Source organism: Saimiri boliviensis, chromosome X (assembly GCF_048565385.1).
Source record: "Saimiri boliviensis isolate mSaiBol1 chromosome X, mSaiBol1.pri, whole genome shotgun sequence".
In the NCBI taxonomy this organism is placed as follows: Eukaryota; Metazoa; Chordata; class Mammalia; order Primates; family Cebidae; genus Saimiri; species Saimiri boliviensis.
Window position 1 is genome coordinate 114,519,171 of NC_133470.1, and position 887 is coordinate 114,520,057.

An 887-nucleotide genomic window follows, 5' to 3' on the forward strand; every position below is an offset into this window, starting at 1 on the left:
ATACATTCTGCACATACTGTCAGGAGAAAACCAGCATGACATGCTGGTAGGTTTTACGTACCCCCAATCTCCCACCTCCACTTTCAACGGCCTTCTTAGTTGATTCTTAAAATCTCTACATACGTTCCAACAAATTCTGACTCTAATCAGTTTTCATTTACAATTTGGAAAATAAAAATTTTACAGACTGGATCTCTCTCTCTCTCTCACACACACACACACGCACACACAGTCTAAGTAATCATTTTCATTTCTTGTCCTGAAATGGTTATTTTTCATGGAGGCATGTACACTTTATTGTCAGATAATCACTGAAATGAATGTTTTCTTAAGAGCAAGACTTTTTTTTTTGTCTCTAGGTCTTCAGAATATTGTAAGCCACCTGAAACATAGTGGGAGTTCAATTAATATTTGTGGGAAAAATGAAATTAATATATTGGGAAAGTATCAGAAAACATACAAAGTGAAATTTTGCACATAGGATTATAAAATGGGAAGAAAAAATAGAAAGAATGAACAGCTTGCTTTTAAATAGAATCATGGTTTAGAACACAAGCTTTAGAGTTCCGTAACAAATGCGTGTAGTGCCCCATGCCACAGCCTCTTGGCCCATCTTTACTTTCAGTTGCTTTCATGGTACACAGTTCCACAGGTGTTCAGACAACTTTCTGCAGGCAGGTGTCCTACCTCAAGCCTGTAAAGCTTAAGTTCTTTCTGCTTTATGCCCCAAGAACTTCTCTTATGCCTCTGGAGCCAATTTGTTCCTAGAAAAACTGCAGCCCAGAAATGCAGTTGAGTTAATGCTCCCAGGGACAACCCTTAACTACTGGAGCATAAAAGTCAATCTATTTTCTAGCTATCTTTTCAGCTAGATTATTCTGGAAGGT